The following is a 14,565-nucleotide window of genomic DNA, read 5'->3' as shown; positions in this document are numbered from 1 at the left end:
GGCAAAACTGTCAATCATCTTGATGAGCAGCAAATAAATGAATGCCCAATGATGGGATTCTGTATTATCCTTAAAAAAGAAATCCATCAACTAAACATCAACAGGTAAATGTTTATACTCGACAGCCATCAATTTCAACTATCCATGCAAAGAGACAGGTGAGCTGGACTGGTAAACCTCGAAATTAGAGAAGTATTAATCGTCTGCTTCCAGCCAATATAAACAGATGTTATTTTTAAACAGGCAAAATCATCTCTTCCACTGAAATTTATTTGCAGCAGATAATGTTCTGTTACATTTTTAATCAAGCAGATGAAGTTACATTTAAATTGAAAATCTGCTTCACTCAACTAATCAGGCAAGTAAAATTCAGAGATGATTGAATAGCATTACACAGCACACTATTACGGCAGGTAAATTGGGAAATTTACCTGTCACACCACACAGCGTATTGTTCAGCCACTGCATCTGCAACTTAGAAGCAAAGCGCTAAGACAAAAAGGGAAAGGCATGTTAAACAGATTTATAAATCCATCATATTTTATGAAAACATTATTAAAGCTGCCAGCAAAAAAATAAATAAATTTTTTTAAAAGAAAAAGGAAAACACACACAACACCTCTCAGAGAATCAATGAAGATTTACATGTGTATGCTTATCTGTTCCATGTAAATAGCATGCCTGGTTATTTTGAAGATCAAGATACATTCCAGGCTATGGAAAAGATAAACATTACATCACAGGAAAAGACAAAGAAACAAGGACCCTATAATATCAATAGTATTATGGTCAAGGGTGCCTGGGTGGCTCAGTTGGTTAGATGACTACCTTAGCTCAGGTCGTGATCCCGGGGTCCCGGGATCAAGTTCTGCATTAGGCTCCCAGCTCCATGGGGAGTCTGCTTCTCCCTCTGACCTCCCCTCTTGTGCTCTCTCTCACTCTCTCTCAAATAAATAAATAAAATCTTAAAAAAACATATGATGGTCAAACACAAGAAAGGTAAATATAACATCAAGAAATGGCAGAAAAAACAAAACAGTATATTCCTTTGCAAAATAAAACAACCTATTTCACTCACTGGTACAGATTATTGATTTCATGCACAATAAAAACACTACACCTAAAAAACTGTCAACTCACCCTATTTATAAAAAGCCTAGTCCATTTTTTAGCCACTTATCGTTCCTTATACAATATTAACATTTCTAACATGACTTCGACATTTATTTTCATAGACATCCAAAAAAATCTTATGGCTATGTCAGTTGTTTCTTTCCACTGAAACCTAAAATTTACTTTCACCGCTTAATATCTGTCAAATCAAATACCTTTGCTGCAAGTTAAATTTAATTATCACTGCTTTTGGGGTGCTCTGGTGGCTCAGTGGGTTAAAACCTCTGCCTGCACCTCAGGTCATGATCCCAGGGTCCTGGGATCCAGCCCCGCATCAGGCTCTCTGCTCAGAGGAGCAGAGAGGAGCCTGCTTCCTCTTCTCTCTCTCCCTGCCTGCCTCTGCGTACTTGTGATCTCGGTCAAATAAATAAAATCTTTTTAAAAAATTATCACTGCTTATAACATTGTTAATTATTCCAATATCATGTACCAATACCAACTAACATCTTTTACATCTTATTTAGAATGTAGTCTTATCTTTACTAACTTTGAAATACAAAGGCGTGTGTGCCAACTACTGTGTCTTTTCTTCCTACCTTTCTTTTTGTCTTCCTTCTTTCAGTTTTACCTTCCCTCTTTCCTTCCCTTTCCCTCTTCTTTTCTTTTTTTGGGGGGGGGTGGTAGTAGTGGTAGAAACAGTATACAATGCTGGAATGTGCTCTAAGTTACAAAGATATAATATTACTCTTCTACTTTTTTATGTGAATCTATGCTGCTTTTCCATTAGGAGTGATGTATTTGGACAGACAGATAAATGTGCTGTCATGGGGCTAGTTAATACAGCTCGCAAGAAATCATACACTGACCAGCACAGTGTCCTAACTATCAAGGCATCATTTTCAGTAAATTACTGGTGCAGGTGAGAACAATTAAAGGTTCACAGAAAAACTGTGAAGATAGTAGAGAATTCCTATGTGCCCCACATCAGGTCCCCCTACTAGTAATATCTTAAATTAGTATGGTGTATTTGTCAAAATTAATGAACCAATATTGATTCCTCATTATTACCCCAAATCTCTGTTTTTATTTCGCTTTACTTTTTACTTATTCTTTTCCTGTTTAGGATCCCAGCCAGGATAGCACATTACATTTACTTGTCATGTCTTCTTAGGCTCCTTGTTGGTTATGAATTTCTCAGACTTTCCTTGTTTTTGATGACCTTGCCAGCTTTGAGTACTGATGAGGTATTTTGCAAAACATCCCATAATTGGGATTTGTCTATTTTTCTCATGGTTAGGGCTGGGGTTTTAGCTTTTTGAGAGGAAGACCATAGGGATGATGTTGACATTCTCATACATCTTACCAAGTGTAAATGCCATCAACATGACTTAGCACCACTGCTGATGACAGTCTTGATCAACTGTCTTTTTTTTTTTTAATATTTTATTTACTTATTTGACAGAGAGAGAGAGAGAGAGAGAAAGCGCACAAGCAGGGGGAGCAGCACAGAGGGACAGGGGAAGCAGGCTCCTCACTAAGCACGGAGCCTGACGTGGGGCTGGATCCCTGGATCCTGGGATCATGACCCAACCCAAACTAAAGGCAGACACTGAACAAACTGAGCCACCGAAGTGCCCCTTGATCACTTGTCTCATTACTGTTTTAATTTAGCCTCAGTCTTCACAAAAACTGCATTTATACTTTTCTAAACTCCATAATAATATACTGCCATTCCTTTAAAAATGACCATTTTAACAGCTACTTTGTTTAGATGTGATTTACAGGGAAAAAAATAATAAAAACAACTCAAGTATATTTCCCACACTGTACCAAAATCAGCCTTTGAGTCATTACAGTGATTTTTCTAAATCTATAGATATTTTTGACCTGACTTTTTGCTTTCAAAATTGGTCCAAAACAGGGGAGAGGGGCAGCTTTTAAAAAGCTTAAAAAAAAAAACAAAACCCTGGTACCCAGGCTCCAATTAATCAGAATTCCTGGACATAAGTTTTTAAAACTCTCCTAGTTCTCCTAACATAGAGCCAATGTGAGAGATCCACTGGCGCAAGGTCTTAGCCCAGTAAAAGGTGAAGCATTCTCCTGTTTCGGCACTCAGAGCTATGCTACACTATTTGGGGTTTACATTTCTTATGCCTGATCATTTCTTCCCATAAATGGCTTTGGCTTAAAAGAATGCTAGAAATCAGGGACACCACAATGCTATTTAAACACTGACAGACTAAACAAAGAGGCAGAAGGCAGTGACTGGACCCTTAGACATATACTGATGAAACATATGCATACTCTAAGGTGAAGACTTCAAAAGGCTAGATTCCAAACCATCAACATAAAATGTTCTATATTCTCCAAAACACACTGATAGATTATTGTTTAAAACCTGGTGTTCATTTTCGCACTGAAGTAACAATCTATGGGGTGGGTGGTTGAGTTCTCAGGCTTACGTAATAAGTGTATTTAACCTGTAAGGCTAAAGAAATACTCATCTGAACAATATGAAATTACCAGATTCAACTGTTACATCAGTTTCACATGATTCACTTCACATTTTCAATAAAAGACAGAAAAATCGTGATTACAATAGTTCTTAAACAAAAGTAAGAAATTTTTGAAATTTATTTAATATTAAATAACTGGCATCTAGTGGAAAGGGTGGCCAGATGATATGGTCTGCAAGATAGACAATTCTATTTACACAATGGAAAACACAAAAGGTTTGTGAGATGGAGTCACAGGCTAAAAAACAGAGAGAACTTCCAGGGGAAGGGCTGAACTAGCAGAAGCAGAAAGGGTATTGAAAATCATAGGAAATAAAAGCCAGACCTGTTGAACAGAAAAATAAGCACAAGTCCTTAGTTCAGAGATATGGTTCCAAGTCAGCTATGGTTTATACAACATATGTTTTTACATATTTAAGGAGAAAAGGAAAGAACTTTAAAGAGTGAGGACATTTATATATTCCTATGGTGGAACAATAAGAAAAATAGGCTGGATCAGGTACCCTATCACAATAGAACAGAGATTTGGGTATTTTTAAGGTTGTTACACTGATTTCAATGAAAAATAATTTGTTTTCCTTGATAGTAAATACCCCAAGCTCTTTGATAGTGGCACTTGAGGTAACAGTATTTTAGATTTTGCTTTTTTACTTAAGATAACCATTTTCCAATATTAACCAAAAAAAAAAAATCACATAAAAATTTCTGATGACCAACAAAATATTCTATGATCTAGATGGATAATCAATACTTAATTATTCCCCATTTTGTGGATGTTTATGTTATTTTGTTACTTTCAGAAATAACAAATACATTCTTTACACTTTTAAGTACTGGTGGAAATGTAAAATGGTGCATCCACTATGGAAAAGTTCGGTAGTTTCTTTTTTTTTTTTTAAAGATTTTATTTATTTATTGGACAGAGAGATCAAGACAGATATTATTTATTGGACAGACAGAGAGCAAGGAGGAAGCAGGCTCCCTGCGGAGCAGAGAGCCCGATGCAGAGCTTGATCCCAGGACCCTGGGACCATGACCTGAGCCGAAGGCAGAGGCTTTAACCCACTGAGCCACCCAGGTGCCCCAGTTTGGTAGTTTCTTAAAAAAACCTAAACATACAAGGACGCCTAGATGGCTCAGTCGGTTAAGCGTTTGCCTCCAGCTCAGGTCATGATGTCAGGGTCCTGGGACTGAGTCCCACATCAGGCTCCTTTCTCAGTGGGGAGCCTGCTCCTCCCTCTGCCTGCTGCACTCCCTGCTTGGGCCCTCCTCCCTCTCTCTGACAAAGAAATAAAATCTTTTTAAAAAAAGAAAATTAAACATATACTATTCTATATAATCCATTTACCGAACTCCAGAGCATTTACCCCAGAAAAATAAAAACTCAGGTTCACACAAATCTGCACATGAATGTTCACAGCAGCTTTATTCATAATAGCCCCCAAATGGAAACAATCCAGCTGTCCTTCAATGAGTGAATGATTAAACAAACTGTGCGCATCCATATCAGGAGATACAACTCAGCAATAAAAAGGAACAAACTAATAACACATAAAACAACTTGGATGAATCTCAGGGATTGGAAAAAGCAAATCCTAAAAGGTCACACAGTCTTATTCCATTTAAATATTCTTGAAATTACAAACATATATAAATGGAGAACATATTAATGGTTCCCAGGGGTCAGGGATAGCAAAGAAAAGGAGGACTACAAAGACCCCAACCAGATGAGGGATCCTTTTTTTTTTTTTTAAGATTTTTTATTTATTTATTTGACAGACAGAGATCACAAGTAAGCAGAGAGGTGGGCGGAGAGAGAGAGGAGGAAGCAGGCTTCCTGCTGAGCAGAGAGCCCGATGCGGGACTCGATCCCAGGACCCTGAGATCATGACCTGAGCCGAAGGCAGCAGCTTAACCCACTGAGCCACCCAGGCGCCCCCAGATGAGGGATCCTTATGTGGCAAAATTATTCTGTATCTTCACTGTATCAATATCCTGGATGTGATATCACATCCAGGAAGATGTTACTGCTGGAGAAACTGAGTAAATGGCAGTAATATGCCATTTATGGATGTAATATGACATAACATCTCTCTGTGTTATTTCTTTAAATTGCATGTGAACCTACAATTAAATCAAAATAAAAACATTTCTAAAAACAAACCCTTTAAAGATTTTTCTCTATTTCAGATAATTTCCCTAGACTGCTGCAACAAAAGAATCCATCATTCTTGAAAGATGCATATATTGCCAAATTATTTACTGAAGAAGTCATGCCTCTGAACATTTCTCCCAAGTGGATATTATTGTACAATTAGGTGGTCCTTAAAAACATACCTCAAGCTTTCCCCTCTTTTCCTCTCTGCACTGCATCCTAAGGATGGTGCCTCCCTCTCTGGGAGCATTAACCACAGGGCTTAGTAATCAGTCATACAGGGTTTTACTTGTCTCTAACCAACACGATTACAAATTCCTCCACAGAACACACACTTTCCTTATCTATGTAACCTCCAATTCCTTGCATTTAGAAGCAGCTCAAGAAATGTTTACTGAATTAATGAAGAGATGAACTAATACTATTAAAACATCTTCATAAAAAAAAATCCCCATAAATGTGTATTATAACTTGTGACTTTCCTGAGTGATTAGGGTAATGGTCATACTGCTGACACATTTAGAACAACGTACTGTAAGTCGAGTTTAAAGACAATGAAGCTTGAGCTGCATTTTTGATAACGTAAGACATCCAAATGGGGCAATCTCAAAGGAACAACTGGAGGATCATAACTGTAAGTCATATTTTGGAAATATCTGCACAAAGATGATAGATGAAACAGTGAGAATAGGAAAGAAAAAAACAAATCAGTGAAAACAACAGGTACATGATATCTTGTTCTCTATGTATTTTACAGCTAACCTTCATTTTGTTCTTAAACTATTTTATACAGAAGGTATATTAGAACTCTAAGAGACATAAGGCTGATAAAACAGAAGTATCGAGGTGCCTGGTTGGCACAGTCAGTTAAGTGTCTGACTTTTGATTTCAGCTCAGGTCATGATCTCAGGGTCATGAGACTGAGCCCCACAATGGGGTCTGCGCTCAGTGGGGCCTCTACTGGAGATTCTCTCTCCCTCTTCCTCAGCCCCCTGCCCACTGACTCTCTCTGAAAATAAATGAAATCTTTAAAAAAAAAAAAAAAGTATCACTGATCATTAAAGTATACATATGTCTTTGATTTAATGAATTTGGTAATCAACAAGGTCAACATCACCCACAAAGAGTAAATTGTAACTTATTGGTATGATTTAAGAGATAATGGGATGGGACACCTAGGTGACTCAGTCAGGTGGACGTCTGTCTTTGGCTCAAGTCATAAGCCCAGAGTCCTGGGATCAAGTCCCAGATGGGGCTCCTTGCTCAGTGGGGAGCCTGCTTCTCCCTCTGACTGCTGCTCTCCTGCTTGTGCTCTCTCTCTCTGTCCCTGTGACAAACAGATAAAACCTTAAAAAAAAAAAAACATATCTACCACTCCACCTGAAAAAATTCCTTTTTGGGAATCAAATATAAGTAATATTGGAAAAGGTAACCTCTAAAACCATTACAAACTAAAACATGAGGAAAGTTTATTAGTTTACTAGTCTGGAGCACTCAAGGTTCTCTGGTTGAGTCACTGAATATCAGTAACAGAAAAATACCAAAGAAGAAGCCTCTTAAAAGGTTACCAAATAGAGATCTGCATTAACTTCACAATTTGGTCTACTACTAAAATTCATACAACTTAAACACAGCATTTACAACTATGCTAACTAACAACACAGCAGCATAAAAAATGTGTGAGCTGGAATTCTACCCACCCCCATTCAGTCTACTACCAACAATCTACTTCTACTCCATAAAGACAAAATATTTTAGCATATGTCTCTTAAAAATGACTATTTCCTAAATAAACATAGCATTATATCATATCTACTTTTAATATCATCAAATAATACTGGATAATTTCTAAGCTTTTTTAATCCATGATTCTATAATCTCAAAAATTCATTTTTAATAAACATCTAACTCCATAAAAAAGACAGACCTACATGACACTGGTTAATATTCATATTCTTTTTTTTTTAAGATTTTTATTGACAAAGATAGACACAACGAGAGAGGAAACACAAGCATGGGGAGTGGGAGAGGGAGAAAAGCAAGCTTCCCGCTGAACGGGAGCCTGACACGGGGCTCGATCCCAGAACTCTGGGATCATGACCCGAGCCAATGGCAGACGCTTCACGACTGAGATACCCAGGTGCCCCAACATTCATATTCTTAAATCTTAGAATTAAGTATCTCCTCCTCCTCCCAGTGTTTTTGTTTTTATTTTTGCTTGAGGAAAAAAAAGTGGCAGGCACCTATTAGTTTTATTTAAGCTATGCACACCTGTATCAAAGACTTATTTATAAAACAACTGGTGGCAGGTGCCTTGGTGGCACAGCCAGTTAAGCATCCAACTCTTCCTTTCCAAGTGTGATCTCAGAGTCTAGAGATCAAGCCCCGTGTCTGCTTAAGGTTCTCTCTCCCTCCCTCTTCCTCTGCACCCCACCCTGAACTCTCTAATAAATAAATCTTTTTTAAAAATTTAAAAACAAAACATACAAACAAACAACTGGTAGGAAATATATGCTTCATTCTTTGCAAAGATAAATGCCCAGATTAAACCTCTTACTTACATCAGACAGAAGAGACCCTAACTGAAAAGAACTAGCAAAGCTGGAGGCACGTGTAATGTAATTTGAAATGGACAATTATATTAGAAATACTAAATCTGCAGACTTTTCATTTGGCTAATAAACATATTAAAATAATTCTTAAAAAAATTCTGAGTATATTTGACATAAATTCATTCTTAATTTACCAAATGTTCAAAATTATAAATTTACATACTAGGCTGACATAGAAACATCAGAGAAACTGCTACCACCAAAAAGGTAATTGAACTTTTTGAAAGGTAAAATTAACAGGGCACTAGGAAGGCAGAACAAGATAAACTGAAAGGCAGGGGTCATAGGGACTTCTACTCCATATTCTACTGCCTTAAAATTTTTGAAAAAGAACACAGCAGTAATTAAAAATAATGAAAAGTAGGACTCAGAATTTAGAAATTTTCTTTATCATCTATTTTATATCCAAAGTAATGTTTATACATACACACAATAAAAATGTAGGCTTCAGAAAGAATAACCCTATGTTACAAAAGTCATTAGACAATGATAAAGCAAGTAACAACTTTATGTTAAAGAGTATCTGAAGACAATTAAATTACAAAACCAGCAATGCTGGATTACAGATGAATTAGTGTTAAAACCAAGCATCCATAGTGAAATTCCCACTGGAGTTCCAACTAGGTTGGAGGAACTGGCAAAACAGGTAAGGGTCTCAGAACAGGTAAGGGTTTCAGAAGTTTTCTAAGCATCTCTCAGGATGACAACGCAACTCCACTAGGTAGGTCTCCCTCATGAAATAATTACTCCCATACTCACAACAAAATATTTGCGTTTTTATGCCAGAACATCAAAATTCTTGTCAACAAATAAATGCCTTCCTGACATCAATGGGATGGTTCCTGAGTTGGTATCAAATTCAAAAAAGAATACAGAAAAGGTTATATCCTAGTAGACCCAGACATTTTTAAATCTACTAACAGCAGGATCTTTATATTTTGTTTCCTGATAAACAGAGGAACTCACAGTTAGGCTCTCCAGTTTATTTACCATGAAGACCAAATTATTGCTTAACACAACAATATAAACAGGAACTTAAATCTTTCAACAGTTGAAGGAACTGCTACGAAAAGTGCACAGGATTAGAATGCTGTCTCAGGGGGCATGTGGGTGCTCAGTGGGTTAAGCCTCTGCCTTCCGCTCAGGTCATGATCTCAGGGTCCTGGGATTGAGCTCCACATTGGGCCTGCTTCCCCCCTTCTCTCTACCTGCCTCTCTGCCTACTTGAGATCTCTCTCTCTGTCAAATAAATAAATAAAATCTTAAAAAAAAAAGAATGATGTCTCAGGATACAGTAAGGGTCTAGCCCTTTAAAAATTAACCTATTAATTTATTGAATCCACAAGTACATACTAAACAGTTTATGTAATTAATTTTACTAGGCATTATGGAAGACATACTGAGTTTGCCAAAATATGCCAAAATAAAAGGAGATCCCAAATGTAAAGTGAATATCCATTTTCCCAGTAAGATTTAAAACTATAAGCTTTTTGGCATCCAAACACATACACCTTGAGGGATATAGATGTAACTGTCTAATGTGCTCGACAGCACAAAGTCAAACCTCAAGAAATTATTACACACAAGTCAAGAATGAATTCCAGACTTCTACTTCCAACTAAATAAAATAATAGGGATCTGATCTGATTTACTACTCCACCTGAAACAAACAAAAAGGGGGGGAAAAAAGCCAACAGACAAAACATATCCAGCAACCATGTTTAAGACACTGAATGTCAAGTAATAAAGGACAATAAAATCCCTGAGAGACAGGTAGCTGAGTCTTACCACTGCCCTAGCTTACTGCCTTTAGAGTTTTCAGGCCATGGTACAGAAAGTAGGAACCCAGGCAGACGCTGACAAATACCAGGAGTTTAAAAGAAAGAACTGAAAAGCACAGGGAAACCAAGGCAAGTTCAAAAGACACAGTAATGAAGGGTAGAGAAATAATCACACAGCTCTCTATGGGGTGAGTATTTAGCAGAGTATTCAGCACACATGTAAGAAAACGATCTAAGGATGGGGAAGGAACCACCTGAAAGAATGAGAATTCCACGGCACTCACACAGAAAGGGAATAATGCCTGTTTCCACCGGTCAGGCTGCAAAATCTCGTAATTCATGGAGTGCTAGGTAGAGCACTCAAAAGAGCCGTGCCTCAATAGTGGAGAATAATTAGCTTTAGATTAAACACTTCCCTGTTCCCACCTAACAAATCTTAAAAGCAAGACTCAAAAGGATCAAACAACTGCAAAGAATTTTGGCCCAGCAGAAAGATCAAGAATATTTATGGGAACATAAAAATAATCAGCACCAAATAAGTTAAAGGTAATGTCTGGCACCTTATTAAAGATTGGAAGGCATGCAAAGCAGCAGGAAAATATGACTCATAATGAGGAAAAAAATCAATGGAAACCAACCCAAATTTGACACAGACATGGAAATCAGGAGGCAAGAATACTAAAACAGGGGGCACCTGGGTGGCTCAGTGGGTTAAAGTCTCTGCCTTCGGCTCAGGTCATGATCCCAGGGTCCTGGGATCGAGCCCTGCATCGGGCTCTCTGCTCAGTGGGGAGCCTGCTTCCTCCTCTCTCTCTCTGCCTGCTTCTCTGCCTACTTGTGATCTCTGCCTGTCAAATAAATAAATAAAATCTTAAAAAAAAAAAAAAGAATACTAAAACAGGGGGCGCCTGGGTGGCTCAGTGGATTAAGCCGCTGCCTTCGGCTCAGGTCATGATCTCAGTGTCCTGGGATCGAGCAGGGAGCCTGTTTCCCCCTCTGTCTCTGCCTGCCTCTCTGCCTACTTGTGATCTCTCTGTCAAATAAAATAAAATCTTAAAAAAAAAAAAAAAGAAGAAGAATACTAAAACAGTTCCAATCATTGTATTCCTTCTGTGTAAAAAATTAAGTATGATATGAAAGATATAAAAAAGATCCAAATCAAACTTATAGAGATGAAAGCTATAATATCCAGATTAAAAACACACTGAAGGGTGCCTGACTGGCTCAGGAGCACGCAACTCCTGATTGTGAGGTCATGAGTTTGAGCCCCACTTTGGGCATAAAGATTACTTAAGAAATAAAACAAAGCAAAACAAAAACATAAACAAAAAACAAAATAAACCCACACTGCATGGAATTATTGCTAAGTCAGATTTGTAGAAGAAAAGATAAGTGAACTTGAAAACATTAGCTATATGAACAATCTAAAACATTAAAAAAAGAATTAAAAATAATAATGAAAACAGCATCAGCGAGCTGCTGGCTAACTTCAAGCAACTTAACACCATGCACAACTGAAGTACACAACGTGGGTAGAGATGTTTTTTAAAATCAGAAAATGGCCAAAGTTTTTTCAAATTTGACCTAAACAGCGTTATTTTTGAGAACCCTTACCAAGAAAGACCATATTCTGGGCCTAAAACAGGGATCCATAAAATAAAAAGGATTAAAGTCTTTAAAAAGTATGTTATTTAAACACATTGTATTAAATTAGAAATCAACAACAGAGAGCTCTCTGGAGAATACCAAACATGGAAATTAATACACTTCAAAAAAGAAATCACAAAGAAAATTAGAATATATTTTAAACACAGAGAAACTGAAGATACAACATATCAAATTTGTGGGATGCTGCTAAAACAACACTTAGGGGGAAATTTACAGCACTAAAAGAACAGTCTCAAATCAACCTTAGCTTCCATCTTAAGAAACTAGAAAACTGGGACACCTGGGTGGCTCAGTGCGTTTAAGCCTCAGGGTCCTGGGATCGAGTCCCACACTGGGCTCTCTGCTGGCGGGGAGCCTGCTTCCCCTCCCTCTCTCTGCCTGCCTCTCTGCCTCCTTGTGATCTCTATCAAATAAATAAATAAAATCTTTAAAAAAAAATGCAAAAAAAAAAAAGAAACTAGAAAATTGACAACAAATAATATCTCCTGTAAAAATAACAACAATAATAATAATAATAATAAAGATTGTAGCACGTGACTGGCTCAGTTGGTAGAACATGCAACTCTTGATCTCAGGGCTGTAGGTTCGAGACCTACACTGGGTGTAGAGATTGCTTGAAAATAAAATAATAAAAGGAAGACGGAAATAAAGATCAAAGCTAAAGACAAAAAATTAGAAAATTTTTAAAAATCAAAAAAATAAAAAAACAAATTAAAAGCAGGTTTTCTGAGAGGATCCATTAAATTAACTCATCTCAAACTAGACAGATCAGAGAGAAAAAAAGAAATGAGAGAGAGGATGTCACTAGAAACTCTATACATATTATAAACATAATAAAGGAATATTATGAACTGTATGCCAATAAACTCACCAATATATTTTTTTAAAAATCCTTGAAAGACATAAACCACTAAACCTGATTAAAGAACAAACCTATAACCTCAGTAGTTTTGTGTCTATTAAAGAGACTGAATTTGGGGGCTTCTGGGTGGCTCAGTCAGTTAAGTATCTGCCCTTGCCTCAGGTCATTGATTCCAGGTTCCTGGCATCAGGCACCAGACTGGGCTCCCTGCTCAGCAGAGGACTATGCTTCTCCCTCTCCCTCTGCCCGTGCTCATATTCTCTCTCTCCCTCTCTCTAATAAGAAAATAACTCTTTTAAAAAAGAGAGAGAGAGAGAGAGAGAGAGAGACTGAATCTGTAACTAAAAAACTTCCCATGAAGAAAACTAAAGGCCCAGATGGCTTCACTGCTTAATTCTACCAAATATTTAAAAAAGAAGTAATATCAATCCTTCATAAGCTCTTTCAGAAAGTGGAAGAGATGGGAATATTTCCCAACTCATTCCATAAGGTCAGCATTACTCAGAAAGCAAAACCAGATACAAACATTGCAGGAAAACTACAGACAAATATCCCTCATCAATGTATATGCAAAAATTCTAAACATTACTCTAGCAGACTAAATTCACCAATATATAAAAAAAGTAATATATCATAAACAAGTATGGTTTAATCCAGGAATAAAGGTTATTTTAATATTTTTTAAAAAATCAATTAGATGTCCACTCTCACTACCTTTATTCAACATAATACTTGGAAGTCATAGCCAAAGCAATCAGGCAAGAAAAAGAAATTTAAAATATCCTAATCTGAAAGAAGGAAATTTTTCAATATTTGCAAATGACATGATACTGTATCTAGAAAACCCTAAAGACTGCACCAAAAAACTACTAGAACTAATAAATAAATTCAGTAATGTAGGATACAAAATCAACATTCAGAAATCTGCTGAATTTCTATATACTAATAATGAAGTAGTAGAAAGAAAAATTAAGAAAACAATCCCATTTACAAGTGAACCAAAAACAATAAAATACCTAGGAATAAACTTAACCAAGGAGGTGAAAGACCTATACTCTGAAAACTATAAAACACTGATGAAAGAAACTGAAAATGACCACAAACAAATGGAAAGATATTCCATGCTCAAGGATTGGAAGAGCAAATATGTTTGTCCATACTCAGTGTTCCATAGATGGAGCACTGGCTATGGTGCATAAACAATTAATCTTAGAACACTGAAAAATAAATAAATAAAATTACAAAAAAAAAAAAAAAAAGTCCATACTACCTAAAGCAATCCACAGATTTAATACAATCCCTATCAAAATACCAACAGTATTTTAGTTTTCACAGAACTAGAACAATAATGCTAAAATTTGTATGGAACACAAAAGACCCTGAATTGCCAAAGCACTCTTGAAAACTAAGAACAAAACTGGAAGCATCACAATCTGATTTCAAGATATGCTACAAAGCCATAGTAATCAAAACAGTATGGTATGGCACAAAAATAGACACACAGATCCACAGAACACAATAGAAAGCCCAAAAATAAACCCATGATTATATGTTCAATTAATCTATGACAAAGGAAGCAAGAATATGCAATGGGAAAAAAATAGTCTCTTCAACAAATGGTGTTGGGCAAACTAGACAGCAACATACAGAAGAATGAAAATGGATCACTTTCTTACAACACACAGAAAAATAAACTCAAAATGGATTAGAGACCTAAATGCGCAACATGAAACCATAAGAATCCAAGAAGAGCACAGAGGCAGTAATTTCTGGCATTGGTCATAGCTACATTTTTCTAGCTATGTTTTCTGAGAAAAGGAAAACAAAAGCAAAACAAACTATTGGGACTACATCAAAA

General features: G+C 36.7%; 1 protein-coding gene across 5 annotated transcripts in view; it reads right to left on the bottom strand.

Annotated features, from left to right (window-relative positions):
• The window catches only part of ZCCHC7 (zinc finger CCHC-type containing 7), a 245,233-nt gene that overhangs the window by 187,293 nt on the left and 43,375 nt on the right, over window positions 1-14,565 (bottom strand). The window lies entirely within an intron of this gene.

The sequence above is a fragment of the Mustela putorius genome, unplaced genomic scaffold (assembly GCF_011764305.1).
Source record: "Mustela putorius furo isolate JIRA1106 unplaced genomic scaffold, ASM1176430v1.1 tig00000580_pilon_pilon_pilon, whole genome shotgun sequence".
Classification (NCBI taxonomy): domain Eukaryota; kingdom Metazoa; phylum Chordata; class Mammalia; order Carnivora; family Mustelidae; genus Mustela; species Mustela putorius.
The sequence above is the reverse complement of the archived record's forward strand: the minus strand, read 5'-3'. Positions and strand labels throughout refer to the sequence as shown.